The sequence below is a fragment of the Gracilinanus agilis genome, chromosome 5, assembly GCF_016433145.1.
Source record: "Gracilinanus agilis isolate LMUSP501 chromosome 5, AgileGrace, whole genome shotgun sequence".
Classification (NCBI taxonomy): Eukaryota; Metazoa; Chordata; class Mammalia; order Didelphimorphia; family Didelphidae; genus Gracilinanus; species Gracilinanus agilis.
In genome coordinates, this window is record NC_058134.1 from 153,061,770 (window position 1) to 153,078,327 (window position 16,558).

Sequence of the window (16,558 nt, forward strand, 5' to 3'; positions counted from 1 at the left end):
GTACTACCTTAATAAGTGTTGTTAATGGGTTGTTCACAAAATATGCTAGGGATGCTATTGCAGCAATAAAAAAATTTGGGGTGTAACTTTCTTTTATACTAGAGCAGCTTAATCTTGATTGCCAGGTGAGCAGCTTCACAGTAGAATGCACAATCCACTCAAATTATTTGGCTTATCTTGGATTTGTAGCTTGTATCAGAACATCTGTATAATGAAGAAATAAAAGTTATCCTTGGGAGAGAAAACTTCTTGGTTGGTAGCAGCAGTTCTTAGACATTCCAAAGCATTTGCAATTTGATACTGCTTTCCACTACACTAGAACTTCTAAAGTCAGTTGAGGAAAAGCTTGAATCAAGGATTCGATTTCTGAGGGGCCTAGGAGATGGAACTTAAAGGAATAGCAGTATAAAAAAACAATAGTTTGTTTCATTAATGATCAAATTGTTGTCTGGGGCCAGCATAGTGTTAGTGTTACACTGTGCACAGTCCTAAGATGAGAAATAGTCTTTAGCTTAGAATTGTCTTTTTTTGGTTTTATTTAGATGTTTAAATTCTAATGGTTGTCTAAACTTATATATATCTTTGCTTCACAAATCAATTGAATATCAACCTCCCCCAATACTTCCATAATTAATATGTAGACATTTGCAAAGCAGACTAAACATACTACATATGTAGTTTAGACTCTCCCCTTCTGTAAAATCAGATATTAATAACACATTTATTTTGATACAACTCTACCAGATAATCTTAAGCACTACTATTACTTGTAGAGAATGGATGCTATAGCCAGAAGTGAGAAACTGAAATGAAAACCTGATCTTCAGAATAGCTATAAGCTTTATTTACCATGTTCCCCTAATGTTAGATGGTTTCTTTTGTAGGTATCCATCTTTAATAGGTATCTATGATATACAAAAATTGAATTACCATGAAAGAATAAGCCTTCAAAATAAAACTAATTTATTCACTCCAGTAATAGTACCTATTGTACATACTCATGCTAATTATCTCATTATGAATAATTTTGTCCATGGCTATACAATTAATATGTGGTGGGGTGGGATTGAAACTTGTAACAGTTCTGCCTTTAATCAGATTTCTTTTTTAACCCTTAACTTCTATATATTGGCTCTTAGGTGGAAGAGTGGTAAGGGTGGGCAATGGGGGTCAAGTGACTTGCCCAGGGTCACACAGCTGTCTGAGGCTGGATTTGAACCCAAGACCTCCAGTCTCCAGGCCTGACTCTCAATCCACTGAGCTACCCAGCTGCGCCCCCTTTAATCAGATTTCTAAAAAGTCTTCACTGATATTCTAGTGTTTTGTTTTGTTTTTTTCCATGCAGTTCTCCAGTTTAAAACTGAAAAGAGGTAGAAATCTGATCCTTAGAAAATCTAGGTTCTTGTTCATACCTTCATACTCTTCTTGGATCCTTGAGTCTTGGTTTCTTCACCTTTAAAATGAAAAATAATGTTTGGCCTACCTTCTGTAAAACCCAGATTAAATTATCAAAGCAATGTTTTATAAAGATAAAGTCGTATCCTAGGTAGAAGTCAACTTGGACCAAACCAGGGAGATTTGGGTTCAAATTTTGCCGCAAAAGCTTCCTGTGTAACAAAGGACAAATCATTTAACTTTCCCAATCTTTGTTTTATTCAAGTTTCCTCAAGACAAATAAGATAATGTATGAAGAGCATTCTGTAAAACATTTATAAAGGCCATATTATTATTTTCTTTTGCCTTCTGTCCATTTCAGCTTAGTACCTTAATTTCCTTTCTCCACCACCTTGTCATCTTTTGTGCCTATACTATCTAAATTTAAACTTAATGAGTTAGAAGCTTTAGGATTTGCTTACAATCAAATTACCAATTTGGTTTTTCTCACCTTATAGCATTTTATTTAAAAAACATTTAATGCCTACTTTGCACAAAATAAATGGTTGATGATGGGATAGATGAAAAAGAAAAGTAAAACTCAAGTAGCTTAAAGTCTAGTGGGGATATAAGGTGTGTATAACTACAATAAAAATATTGCTCATGCTGGGAAAGCTACTAGTTTGAGTCATCTGCTGAAGACTTTATAGAAAGGTTGTCATTTGTATAGGATTAGTAGAATTTTAACAAAAATGGGAGAGATCCCTATAATGGAGAACTAACTAATCCTGAATAAAGGAAATCATAAGATGTGTTAGGAGATGATGATTCATTTTGGTTTCATCTGAGACATGGGGCAAAGGAGGGAGTAAGAGGTTGTTGGTATATTTGTAAGTAGTAAAGTATATAAGTAATTGCCATCTTAAGCATGATTTAACTTGTAACAACTTGCCATATTTTATATTTTTAAGGGATATAATCTCCAAATCCTATGAAAATTATATCTGTGCTTCACCACTATATTTGTCCCTTTGTGCAGGAATAGATGATACTTTAAGCATTTACACTGCTGAAAAGTGTTATGGCCTGCATGTTCACTAGGCAAGTATTATACAGCATAACCTAATATCTTAGCATATGGTACTCCCTCCTCCCCCTTAAGTAGAGGAAAGGAGAGGTTCTTGATCTGTGATTTCATCAAATTCCCTACTCCTATCACCAAGAGGTTAAGTGATATGACTTCTCTATGGCCACAGGTATTAGTTGGCAACTTGAACGTTGGCCTTCCTGATTCCAAAGCCAGCCTTCTCTACCCACTATGCCCTGCTACTTCCAAAATAACCATACTTAATAAATGAAAGCTTACATTTGGGTGATATTGTTGTAAATGTATATCTTGGATAGTTAACCTATTTTATCTCTTTCATCTTGGAAACTCTTCTTATAATTTCAGTAACAATGCCTATGAAGCCAAACTGCCTTTAAGGCTTAGTGATCTAGAGTTTGTGTGTACAAATGCACATATATGCCTATGCATATACACACTCACATTTGTGTACATACAGGATTACACAGGCACATTTTATGGTAACCTTGAAGTTTTAAAAAAACTAAATTTGAAATTAATTCAGGGCATGAGGAAGGAAGAGAATAAGTGTTTCTATAATACCTACTAAGTGCTAGGCACTGTGCTAAGTGTTTTACAGTTATCTTATTTGATCTTCATAACAACTCTGCAAGGTTGCTGTTTTTATTATTCCCATTTTACAGTTCAGAAAACAGGCAAACGGCGTAATTGACCTGCCCAGATTCACAGCTAGTTGGCAAGGCCTTATTTGAACTTGAGTTTTAGTGCTGTATCTACTGTTTCACCAAACTGCCGTGAGCTTTATGTGCTTTGTATATTTTTACAAAGAAAGTAGTCATAAAATGATTACTATTAATCTAAGTTTACTCTTAAAGCACTTTGCTCACGAGGCAGGAAAAAAGACCTTTGATACTGGTAGTGCGAGTATTCTCATTTTGTAGATGAGGAAGCTAAGGTTAAGTGATTTGCTTCATGGTTCACACTTGTCAGAATTTGCACCTGGGTTTCCTAAAGTCCAAGATAAGTGCTCTTTGGATTATATGTGCTGTAAAGTGGAGGTGGGAATAACATTTGTGTTAAATATTCATTTGAGCTATATACACTGTTCTGTTTTATGCTGCCTGCTTAACAGTGGAATTGTATACTAATAAAGAGGCAGCATTGTGCAGTGACTAGAGAATTGGCTTTGGAAAACAAGAAAACTTGGGTTGAAATATCTCCTGATACATACCAGCTCTATGATACTAGGTACTTTACTTAATTTTTCAGTGTTTTAGGTAACTCTTTAAAACTTAAGTTGGAGAGAAATTGTCAACATTTATTGATGGAAAGAGTTTCATCACTTCAGGTGTTCCCTCATGCCAATGAAATCATAGATCCAGGGCCCCATTTCCTATAAGAACAAAGTATTTGCATGAATTATCAACTCCTTGAAGATGACTCCTCAACCTGTGTGGTTAGTTGTTGTCTGTCTGCCTCTCCCCCCACCCCAAAATGATCCTGCATTGCTGATTGTTCACTAGGCTCAAATTTAACATGCCCCCCAAACTTGAACTCAATCTTGGAAAATCTGCCCTTTCATCTAACTTACCTGTTTGGGTAATGATACCATCATTCTTTGTACTTGTGTTAGTAGTGCCCAGTGTTGTTATTTTAGAAGGAGAAATATTTTAATATCTCACCCACTTCAACTGTTAACATCCTTGCTCTCAGAACCATTTTACTTCTCAGAGGGATTGTAATAGCCTCCTAAATGACTGTTGAATCAAGTCTTTTCCTTCCTTACTAACTTTTCCTATTCTATTCTACATATAGATAACTTGCACAATAGTTTTCCCAATTCAGGTCTGACAATGTTGTTCACTAATTTTAAAACGTTAGGCTGAAACCTTGAATAAAATACAAATAGAACCATCTTGGCATTAGAGACCCTCAACAATTTGGGTCTAGGTAATTGAATTTAGCATAATCAAGTGATAAAGTAGTCAGTAAATACAGAATTTCTAGAAGTTTGACAAAAATGGGAAAGAGAAAATGAGTAATTTGGATACTTTCTGGTTTATAGGTTTATTCCTTTCCCAAATAGGAAAATGAATATATCTTTTCTTCTTAGTGGTTTTCAGTCATTGCAATGATTGTGACTATAATTTTCTGTCTTGTATCTTGCAATCTTCCTTGGCTGTTATCTGTATACTTACATCCCTAGCAATAGGCTAAAGTTTTAAATTCAAGTTCTGTTATTTATAGGTGTGACTTCAGGAAAGACTTAACAAACTTGAGCCTCAAATTTTTCATCAGTAAAGTATATGGTTGAACCATATGGTCTCTGAGGTCTCTTTAGCTTATAAATATTATGAAAAGTATTTCCTCATCTTCTCAAAGATGGGTATGAAACCTACATAATTAAATTTTATATAATTGTATATACAATGAAAGGAGGTTCCAAGTGAGGCCTTGATTCTATTTGTGAGCAAAAGGGCACAGACTGTGGTATCTAATTTGGCTTTTTAAACATTTCTGGTTCTAGTTAGACAAGATGTTACTGTAAATTGTTGAACTTTTAGAATTTTTATTTTTATCTATTTATTTTTTTAGGCCCTTACCCTCCGTCTTGGAGTTAATACTGTGTATTTGCTCCAAGGCAGAAGAGTGGTAAGGGCTAGGCAATGGGGGTCAAGTGACTTGCCCAGGGTCACACAGCTGGGAAGTGTCTGAGGCCAGATTTGAACCTAGGACCTCCCATCTCCAGGCCTGGCTCTCAATCCACTGAGTTACCCAGCTGCCCCCTAGAACTTTTAAAAAGAAACCAAATCTAGATATGTGCCTTATATTCTTGTTGCCTGGGAAATAATTTCAAGATTATGTTAAGATGTTTTTGTGTAGCCAGGCATTTTGATTTTAAAGTCCTAGGTAGGACTAGTAGGTGGAAATGGTGGGGGAGGGAGTCTAAATTTTCAATTTCATTGGTATAGAGGAACTTCCATTGTAGTATAAAAACAACTCCCACCAATTTCAAAAGGTAATGCATATATAATTTATAATTATGAAGCATTCCCTGGAACACCAAGAAGTTCATTGAATAAAGCCCTTGGCCACTGTATCACACTGCCTATCAGAGGTAGTACAACTTGTATGCTTGCATGCTGATAAGTAGGGGGAAATAACCTAAATCCCCAAAATAGGTAATCTGTCAATATTTAAGTTGGCTATATAAGCAGGGAATTAGTAAAACACTCTTTAAGAACCTTTTAAGTGCCACACTGGGGAGAAAATGACCAAAAGGTAAGACATTTCTGCCCTCAGTGAATTTATATTCTACTCTAGCAGTGATGGTGAACCTATGACACACATAGCCCTCTCTGTGGGCATGCCTGCACTCCCTGGCCAGAGTTCATTATTAGAAAGTCAGAGGGACTCTATGAAGAGTTGTTCAGTCCCTCCTCCTCCTCCTCCCTCCAAGGACCTGCCTGAGGACATTTCTTACATGGCCCACCCCTTTTCCTAGCAGCCCAATGGGAATACATCTTCAGTCCTCTGGGGTAAAGCGCTGAGGGGAGGGGTTCACATGCTGTGTGAAGGTATGATGTAGACAGCAGCTTGTTCAGTCTGGTGAAAGTGATTACCTTGTTGGGGTTGGAGAAGAGCTAGGTTTGAGGGGAACAGAACTCAAGAGTATGGCACATAACTGGAGGAGAGCACTGTGGCCAATCTCCTCCCCCTCTCCACCTGCCCCTCTGTCCAGCAGCCCAATGGGAATGCTTCCTCCTTCCCCTATCTGGGGTGGGGTGGGTGTGGGTGTTGGCACTCAGTCTCTGGTAGGGGGACATGGCCAGGCACTCCATCTTTAAAAGATTCACCATCCCTGCACTGGGATCTATGTTCAAAGACAAAGTACATATAGCTTACAAACAGCACAAAGTAATTGGATTTGGATGAAGAATTGATGCAACACTAACAATATGGGGGCATCAGGAAAGGCCCCTTGAAGCAGATGGCATTGGAGCCGTGACCTGAAGGGAACTAGAGATCTGAGGAGGGAGCACATTCTATATGTGAGGGAGTAGTCTACATGAAGCTTGGAAAAAAGCAATAGAATGTTGTCTATAAGGGAAAGAGCAAGAAAGTAGGCCATTCTGACTAGCTCAATCAGTATGTGAAGATTAAAATGTATAATTAACATGCATAGGCTAGAGCTACATTGTAAAGGACTTTAAATTCCAAACTCTGGAGTTTATATTTTATCCTAAGGGTAAAAGGAGCCACTGAAACTTACTGAGCAGCGAGTGATGTTATCCGACCTGAACTTGAGAATAATTTGACAGTTTGTTGTTGGCTAGATTTTAGAGAAGAGAGATTGGATGTATTAAGTTAGGAGGCTATTTAATATTCAAGTAAGAGGTGATGGCCTAGACTAGGTTGTAATTGTGTGAGTAAAGAAGGGATGATTGTAAGAGATGTTAGAGACTTGACAAAATTTAGTATGATGCCTAAGGTGGGAACCTAAGTGGCTAGAAGAATGGTCATGTTCTAGTCAGAAATAGAGAAGTTGAGAAGGTTGGGGTTTGGGAGAAAAACAGCGAATTTTGTGATGCTGATGGGGCATCCAGGTAGAGATATGCTCACAAGAAAAGGTGAAGATTGAACATAAAGAAATTGTGGGACATATCTTTACAGAAATAATACACTGGATCTGATGAAAAACGAGAGCATGAAATGTTTGGTGAAACTGTAAAAGAGGCAAAAAGGACTCATCTGACAGGAAGAAAAATGTGACAGTAGCCATACAATGTCTTAAATTAAAAGAGGATCCAGTTTTGGAATCAAATATGTATTCAACTCTAGCCTTTTTCATATCCTGACTCTGTGACCCCAGGGGGAATGATTTAACCTCCCAGTGACCTGGGCAGCTTTATGGATTAATTTATGTGGCAGTTATGAATTCATTTTGTTAGTAGTTCCCTACACCAAAGAAATTACTCCCTCCACCGGAAACCCAAAAGATCAACTTTTTAAAAAAATTAGATTTTATTTTTTCCAATTATATAGGTAGACAAAAAATTTTAACATTGATTTTTTTTTTTAATTTTGAGTCCCAAATTCTCTTTCTCTCCGCTCTTTGAGAAAGCAAAGCAATTTTATGTTTTGTACATATGTAGTCAAGCAAAATATTTCAATATTAGTTATATTGCAAAAGAATACAGACCAAAAAATTCAAGAATAATAAAAATATGCTTCAAATTTGTATTTAGACATCATCTGTTCCTTCTTTGGAGGTGGGATAGCATTTTTCATCAGAATTATTTTCATTCATTGTATTGTTTAGAATAGATTAGCTATTCACAGTTGATCATCATATAATATTCTTGTTAATATATATATAATCTGATTTTGGTCATTTCATTTTCCATCAGTTCATGTACTTCTCAGGTTTTTCTGAAATCACTCTGCTTATCATTTCTTAAAAGTATTCCATCACAATCTATATATTGCAACTTGTTCAACAATTTCCCCAATTGATGGATATATCCCCTCAATTTTTTTGCCACCACAAAAAGCTGCTATAAAACTTTTGTACTTAAAAGTCCTTTAATTTTTCTTTGATTTCTTTGAGGATATAGTCCTTATAGTGTTATTAATGGATCAAAGGGTATAAACCGTTTTATAGGCCTTTGGAACTATGCTCAAAAGATTCCAAAACTGTTTTGATCCATCGATACCATTACTGTCTGTATCCCAAAGAGTTTTTTTTTTTTTTTAAAGGAGCAGGAGGGGGATGGCTGAACAAGTTGTATATGACTGATGGAATACTATTGTCCTATAAGAAATGATAGGCAGGCTGATTTCAGAAAGATCTGGAAAAACTTACATGAACTGATGCAAAGTGAAGTAAGCCGAACTAGAAGAACATTGTACACAGTGATGGCAATATTTCTTGATTAACAACTATGAATGACCTAGTTGTTCTCAGCATTGTGGTGAACCAAGACAACCCCAGATTCATGAAGAAAAATGCCATCTGCCATCTGAGAAGAGAGCTGGTTGAGTCTGAATGCAGACTTAAATGTACACTATTCCATTTTCTTTTTTTTCTATTTGAGATCTCTTCCACAAAATGATTAATATGGAAAGATGTTTTACATGATTGCACATGAAAAACGTATATCAGATTGCTTACTGCACAGGGAATGGGGAGGGCAGAGTGGGAATGAGGGAGGGGAGGGTCAGAAGAAGGGAGAAAATTTGGAACTCAAAACTTAAGCGGGGGAAGAATGCTAAAAAAAATTATTTTTACATGTAATAAGGGGAAAATAAATTATATTTTAAAAAAATTGTTGGATCAGTTCACAAATCTAACAGTATGTTCATTAGTGTAGCAATCCAGGTATACATTAATCTTGATATTATTTTAAGAGTGCTCAAAAAACTGACTCTTGTATTGCTTATGATTGATTTCTGTAATCTTGAATTAAACTGAACCTCAACCTTGCCAAATTTCTAGCCCTTCCCTAAGGCCACACCCTGGAAGACTGGTCAGTTATCTCAGTCTCCTTGCCTTACCTTCAATCAATCAACATTTGTATCAAAACCTTACGCCTCATGGATTCCTGATCTAGATGTTTGCTCTACCCGTTATTTCAGGTTCCAATAGTTTGTATCTCCTGATGATTACTTATGTATCAGACCATTTGGCTCTCCCCTTCCCCCATATATGGTTGTAACCCCAATAAAAGTTGCTATATGACAATTGAGAAAGAAGCCCTTGACCATCAGAGCTCTGAACCATCTAAGCTCTCCACCACTAGAGCTTACCTGCTGTCTGTCTACCTTATCCCAAAACTTTCTATGTCTGCGTGTCTTTATTCTCGCCTTATGTTCTCTTTCCACTAGTTTTTAACCTGTTACCCATTTTCACTCAGTCCTTGGTTCCCCTTTCTGAGTGTCCAACCCACTAGGAATCTTCGTGGAGCTGCTGGACGGCTCCATCTAGTGTCTCAATTTTCCTACATCCTCTCCAACATTTCTCATTTTCCTTTTCTGTCATTTTGGTCAATATTGAAAGGGGTTAAGTGGTGCCTTGGAGCTGTTTTAATTTGTATTTCTTTAATTAGATTTGAAGCATTTTTTCATAACTGATTTCTTCTGAAAACTGCCTGTTGGTATCCTTTGACCACTTACCAATTCATTTGTAGTTCTATAAATTTGACTTAGTTCTCTGTGTATTTGAGAAATGAGACCTTTATCAAAGACTTGTTACTATCATTTTTTTCCCAGTTTACTCCTTTTCCTTCTAATTTTGACTGCTGGTTTTTGTGCAAAAGCTTTAATTTTATGTAGTCAGAATTAGCCACTTAATATCATAATGCTCTCTTGTCTCTTTTTTGGTTGTAAAGTCTTTCCTTGTTCATAAATCTTAATAGGTACACGATTCCATGCTCCCTTGATTTGTTGATATCACCCTTTAATTATCTAACCATTCTGACCTTATTGTAGCATATGATGTGAGGTTTTGCCAGACTACTTTCCAGTTTTCCCAGCCATTTTTGTCAGTGATTTCTTGCCCTCAAAACTTGGGTTTTGGGGTTTGACAAACACTAGATGCTGTGGTTATTTACTACTGTGTATTGTGTACCTAATACATGCTACTGATTTCCTAGCCAGTACCAGATTGTTTTGATTATTAATACAGTTAAAAGATCTGGTACTGCTAAGCCACCTCCCTTCACATTTTTTCCATTGATTGCCATGATGTTTTTGATGTTTTTTGTTGTTGTTTGGATCAATTTTATTATCATTTTTAGCCCTGTAAAATATTTTTTGGTAATTTGATTGGTATAGCACTGAATAAGTAAAGTAAAAGATCAAACTTTTAGTAGTAAATAAATGTCACTGGGTATGTGAAAAAAGTAGCAACTTCTCAGTAAAAGAAAAAAAAACTTTTACTTCCTCCTATTGTTCAGTTAAAGTAGCATCAGAATAGAGGTTAAAAAAAAAAAGGTGGAAGATATCCTTAAGAGGAAGAGATGACAGGTTGTATAGTACTACTGTGTTTATAAAACTACATGAAAGAAATGGATAGGTAAAATCCTCTTGAACCCAGAAAGTTTGCTTTCTCAGTAATAACTTCAGATTGAGGGTCTTAACCTTAGGATATCAACATTCCTATATCTGAGATCTTTTGTCACCAAAAATATCTTTAATGTTGTATTAGATAAAAAGATAATACAAAGGCATCCTGAGCCTCCATGCAGTCAGTTCATGGTTTCCCAGCTGCCTATGATCTCTTACTTAATATGATGTATTACTTTTAATCCAAATAGTGTAGCCACTCCACCAGTGATCAGAATTCTATTTGAGTTTATCTTGTTTCTTTTCAAAACTTTTTTCTGTAATGCTCAGGACTGACTTCATAACTCTTGTCATATAGACTATAATAGAGGGAAATGACTGACATTTCAAGCCTGGGACCTGACTAGTAGAATAATTGTGCTACTTTTAAAAAAAATCCTACTTTTTGTGCACATTGTGTGATGAGAGTATTGTCTAATGAGAAATGTTTGACCCCTACCCTTAAGACATTTATAGTTGAGTTAATTTTTCTCAAGTGTAGGTCTTAATCTTATTGAGGTAGTATGTCAATATGGGCAGAAACAGAGAAAGATAACATGAAAGAAAGTGTCTATACTACTTAGCTAATAGGATAGTTTGTATTTTAAGTAGTGGTAGATGATGAAGGTGGGCAAATTTGGGCCAGATGATTCCTTGAATCTGAAGCTTAAATGTTGTTGTTTGTTTGTGTGTTTTGATACATTAAACAAACATTTATTAAACACTATAAAAGCACTGTTAGAATAAAGACCTTGACCTCAAAGATTCATAGGACATGGGAGCTAGATTCTATTCATTAGTAGTGATGCTTTTCATTTAAAAAAATAATCATTAATGTTGTTAAGCAGACCATTGTTGGGGGGGAGCTATTCAAAAATTGATGTGTGAACTTATATTTGAACTGATAACCTAGTTATCACTTGAAACTTGACCAATTCTTATTATGGGCAAATTAATGTGGTCATACTTTTTTCAGTAGTGTTTTGCTAATGTAGATGGTTATTTGTTAGGGCAAAGTGGGGAGTGCTTTGCCTGGGTGGTCAGCCATGCAAAGGTAGAGGAACAAAAGATGGATTGTCATGTAAGGAAAATAAATTGTTGATGAGGGGGAAAGGGCAAAAGAATGATTTAAGGGTCATCCTTGGGGAAGAAATTGGATTAAGAGCACAAGTAGAGAGTAGCAAAAGGACAAGAACCACTACCTCTGGAGATCTCTACAATATGGCCAACCCCTTTCTACTCACTTGACCACCACTTGTAATTCTTTTGGTCTTCCTGTCTAAAGTATTTTGTGTCTCCAGTACATATTTCACACAACCTTCAAATGCTCTTCTTAAATCACAAGTCTGACTGTATTATTCTCATGTTCAAATTCCAGTGGATAGTATTTTGCCTGCACTGGACTATTGAACCAAACAAGACTTTTTGCTGTTCTTTAGATGGCACTCCTCTCTTCATTGTCTTTGCACACTAACTGCCTCCATGTTTGTAATGCATTCCTTCTTCACCTCTGTCTTGCAGAAACCTATGTAAGTTGTTTTTATCCATACATGTATAAGTACCATGTAGGCAAGAACTGTTGAATTTTTACCTTTGTATCCTCAGAACCCAGTGTAAGTGCTTAATAAATTCTTCTTAATTGGAGAAGAAAAGAATGATGTAGAAGGATTTTGAGGTATACAATTGAAGAGAGTAGAGATGTCATGCTTTATTATCTAAGTATGGGAGGGAGGAGAAGGTGATATTGAAGGATTCAGAAAAAAAGAGACAGTTTAAATGTAGTGATTCAAAGACTTTTGCCCTTTGCTAGGAAATGGAAATGGAGTGTATAAAATGACAAATAAAATGGGTGATATTTTGGGAACTGTATATAGTCCAGTTTGCCTAGAATCTGGTATATAAGAGATTGGGTAAGTTTGTAGGCCTGAAATTTCAACTTACAGATTTGGGACTTTTCAGAAACCAGTCATGAACATATAGTAGTAACACTTTGTGTATTAGGAAAACTAATATGCTAGCCTTGTAGAGAAGCTCTAGATGGCCTGGACAGACAAGGAAACTATCATAGGAGGCCTATTCCTGGGGGAGAGGTAAAAAGGCCCGAACTATGATGTTGGCAGAGGGGATAGGGATTAAATTTCAGGCCTTAGCAAATTATTGGTAGTTAAGTTAGAGTCAGCATGGGTCTTTACAATCTTAAAAACTTCAAAATAGGACATCTTCCTGGAGATGAATTTTTTTTTTAAACCTAAATGCTGACATATAAGATAGAGTGCCAAGATTTGGATTTAGAAGGACCTACCTAACAAGGTATGTTGTGAGTAAAAGACTATGTAAGTATTATATAATGTGATTTATAATTAATTAAATTGCAAAGCTGTTCCTTCTTACTCCCTTTCCCCAAGAGCTCTTAAACTAAGCAAATGATGTTAAATTGAATTAGAACCAATCATCCTTGGTTTATGTTCTTACTTTTAAAAATTGAATCAAACCTAAAACTTAAAAATTTTTCCTAAAGTAAGAGCATATTGTAGCATGGAGTCCTTTTACTTCAGCTTTTTTCTTTTATAAGAAAGAAGCAATTAATACACTTTCTCTGCAACTATAGTGTTAGAGTTGCCTAGAGGACAGAGAAGTTAAGTGACTTGCTTAATATTACACAGTCAGTCCCTTGATGTAGCCATTCAGAAATCCAATAAAAATAGTTTGACCTTTCTGAAATTCATTTTATGTAGAGACCTGGTATTTTAGCCTTTTAGAGGTTTTGTTTCCCCCAGTTTTCTTTAGTAACTTTAAAAATGTTATTCTCTTGAACTGCCTTTCCAACTTCTCAGTGACTGTTGATAAAAATAAAAATAATAAATATTATATATGTGTTCATTCACACACATTCTCAGGTGAAAGCCAAAAAAGGGAGGTGATTTGGTCAGGTCACAGAATTAGGAAGCTGGGGTGTGAGCCTTGGTCTTGGCTCCAAATTCTCAGTTAAATTTCCCTTTCTTTCTACTGCCACTTAGTAGTGAAGGCCTCTTTTCTCTCCTTGACTCTCCTAGCATAACTATAATTCTCCTCCTCACCTTGTTTGTTCCTCCTTCCCATTCATCTTCTACTGCAGGGGTTGGCAATGTATGTCTCTTTCTGCAGGAGCCATAAAGTCAATTTTTTTTCAGGCGCTCTTACAGGAGCGCGCACTGTGAGCACTGACAGATGAACTGCGGCACAGTAACTAACAGTTTACACATGACATCATGCGTCACATGGTATGTCAACGTCATGACATCACACGTCACATACCTTTTGGTACCGCAACTATCTCCTAAGATAGAAGCTCCCTCATTGATATTGCCACGTGAGACGAATCCTGGTCTTTAGTTCGCCTTGGTAGGTGTGCTGTGTGTTCCTCCTTCTGCCCTCCTTTTACGCTTTTCACACCTGTTACTGACATCTTGGGGTTCTGTATCCTGATTGATCACTTTTGTCTACATTCTCTACCCCTCTGCCTCTGATTTATATGGCTTTATCTCGGTGTATTTATACATTTACAATCCAACCCTGGAACTGTCTCACTTGTTTTACCTATTCTGCTGCTATATTGATTTTTCAGTGAGGACACTGCCTTGTTTGTTAACTCTATTCATGGGGTCTGCACTCCCTATTTGTAGGATTGTTATTGTTTTTAACTTTTCACCCTGCTCTTAAAGGGGAACTATAGTCAGATTACATCTTTACATATGCTTCATTAGTGAGAAGCACTTCTCCCCAGTAGTTGTTTCATTTGATACAGAATGATTGAGTAGGCAGCACTGATAAACACCTGTACCAAGAAATGTGTGTGATATGTCCTGGCCAGTTTTCCATGAAAAAGTACCCTCCTCCTCCACTACTTACTAATACCTGCACACAAGTCATGTTATTTTCTGTAATCTCCTGATCTCCTACTTAATTTGTGTGGCCAAATGGCTTAACCAGCAGGCTGGCAGCTTTTTCTTCTCCTGTTGCCTGACTTGAGAGAGGGAGAGGAAAAAGTATTCTTCCTTGAATTTTTCTCTCTTTATTTCAGCAATTTTCTTAGTGTAAAGGAGTTTTATATGTATGTGTGCAGTTATATAAGTGCCCCATTAAGTCTTGTTTTTTGATTAATAAAATAGCTTGAATTGGATGTTTTTCTTTCTTTTTGTTTTCACAGCTGGAGAAGGGGACAGGCCTTTGCTGGTATTTAACTTCAAATTTTCTAATTAAACTGAACTGCACTTTCCTTCCTTTTAATAAAGTAGTCAGTGAACTAATTGCAGAAACTCTTATTGAAGAAGATGGCTAAAAGAAGAAGAGGAGTATTAAACGATGACAAGAATCATACTTTTCAGCAGAAATGGACAGAGGAATTCACCTTTGTGGAGAGAGCAGTTTCTGCAGTGTGTCTAATATGCAATGAAAAAATTTCATCAATGAAATGGTCAAATATAAAGCGACACTTTGACCTACGCCATACTACATTTGCATTGAAATATCCTGCGGGGAACAGCAGGAAGAAAGCATGTGAAGAGCTACTGTGCAGAGTGCAAGCCAGTCAGAGGCAACTTCGTGTTTGGACCCAACAAGGTGACTGGAATTCGGCTAGCTTTGCTGCTACTTTAGCAATTGTGAGAAAGGGAAAGCCATTCACAGATGGGGAGTATGCCAAAACATTCATGCTTGATGTTGCCAATGAACTTTTTGATGACTTTTCAGATAAAGTCAAGATAATCAGACGAATAAAAGGCATGCCTCTGTCAGCAAAAACTGTTCACAATTGTACGATAATGACGGCAAATCAAATTGAGGAAACATAACTGAAGGACATAAATGCAGCACTATTCTTTTCTCTCACTGTGGATGAGTCAACAGACATAAGCCATTTATCCCAGTTCAGCGTGATTGCAAGGTGTGTTGTTGGTGACACACTACGTGAGGAAAGTCTTGCTGTTTTGCCTTTGAAAGGGACAACAAGAGGGAAGAATTTATTCAAGTCTTTCACTGAGCTCACTAATGAAAAATCTACCAATGGATAAACTTATTTCATTGTGTACTGATGGTGCTTTGTGCATGGTGGTGAAAAACAGAGGATTCCTAGCGCTTCTTTGTGAATATGAAAAGAGACCCATCCTAAGTTTTCACTGCATCCTACATCAGGAAGCGCTTTGTGCTCAGATGTGTGGTGAGCAGCTTGGTGAGGTGATGTTGCTGGTCATTCAGGTGGTCAATTTTATTGTTACCCGAGCTTTAAATGATCTCCAGTTTAAAACACTGCTGGAAGAAGTTGGGAATAATTATCCTGGTCTGCTTCTGCACAGCAATGTGTGTTGGTTGTCAAGAGGGAAGGTGCTCAACCTTTTTGCAGCTTGTCTGAGCAAAATCCGGACTTTTCTTCAAATGAAAAATGTCGAGCATCCTGAGTTAGGCAACACTCAGTGGCTCCTGAAGTTCTCCTATCTTGTAAGACTTAACTCAACATCTGAACCAGCTCAGTGTGAAAATGCAAGGCGTTGGAAATACAGGCTTATCCCTTCAACAAGCAGTATTTGCATTTGAAAATAAGCTAGAACTCTTCATCAGTGTCAATGAAACAGGTCATTTACTATACTTTGAAAAACTGAGAGTTTAAAGATGCATGTACAACAAGTGACCCTGCTCGACATCTTGATCTTCAGCAGCTAGAGGGCTTCACATCTAATCTGCAGTTATTCAAAGCGTGCTTTGGAGAATTTCATGAGCGCACTCGTCTTTTTAAGTTCATAACCCATCCACACAAGTGTGCAGTGGACAATGCTGACCTGAGTTACATCCCCGGTGTCTCTGTCAGAGATTTTGACCTTCAAGCTGCTGATCTGAAGGCCTCAGACATGTGGGTGAATAAGTTCAAGTCACTGAATGAAGATTTGGAAAGACTTGCATGACAGCAAGCAGAATTGGCGAGCAATCACAAGTGGGGAGAAATGAAAAATCTTCAACCTG